Source organism: Nannospalax galili, unplaced genomic scaffold (genome assembly GCF_000622305.1).
Source record: "Nannospalax galili isolate Female #2095 unplaced genomic scaffold, S.galili_v1.0 scaffold1486, whole genome shotgun sequence".
NCBI classification, from domain to species: domain Eukaryota; kingdom Metazoa; phylum Chordata; class Mammalia; order Rodentia; family Spalacidae; genus Nannospalax; species Nannospalax galili.
The window spans coordinates 811865-812345 of record NW_008355165.1 but is presented as its reverse complement, the minus strand read 5'-3'; positions in this window follow the sequence as shown (position 1 = coordinate 812345).

The window sequence follows — 481 nt, the reverse complement described above, 5'->3', positions numbered from 1 at the left end:
GGACCTAGGGCTCGCTGCTAAGGCTAGGCTGGCTCATCAGCAAGAACCAGTGACCTTCTCACCTCCACCTTCCCAGTGCTGGGATTACAAAGGCATGCTACTGTGCCTGGCTTTTAGGTGGATTCCTGGGATTGAACTTGGGTCCTCATGCATGTGTGGTAAGCACATTATGGACTGAGCTGCTCTCCAGTCCAATTTTTTTTTTTTTCATTCTTTTTGACACAGGGTCTCCTTATAGCCCCAGCTGGCCTTGAACTCACTATGTACACTAGGCTGGCCTTGAACTCACAGAGACGCACCTGCCTCTGCCTCCCAAGTGCTGGTATTAAAGGCCTGCGCCATCACACCCAGCTCTCATCCAATTTTTTTAAAAATAATTTTTTTTTGTCTTTTTGAGACAGGGTCTCTCTGTAGCCCCATATGTCCTGGAACTCACTATATAGACCAGGCTGGCCTTGAACTCACAGAGATCCACCTGCCT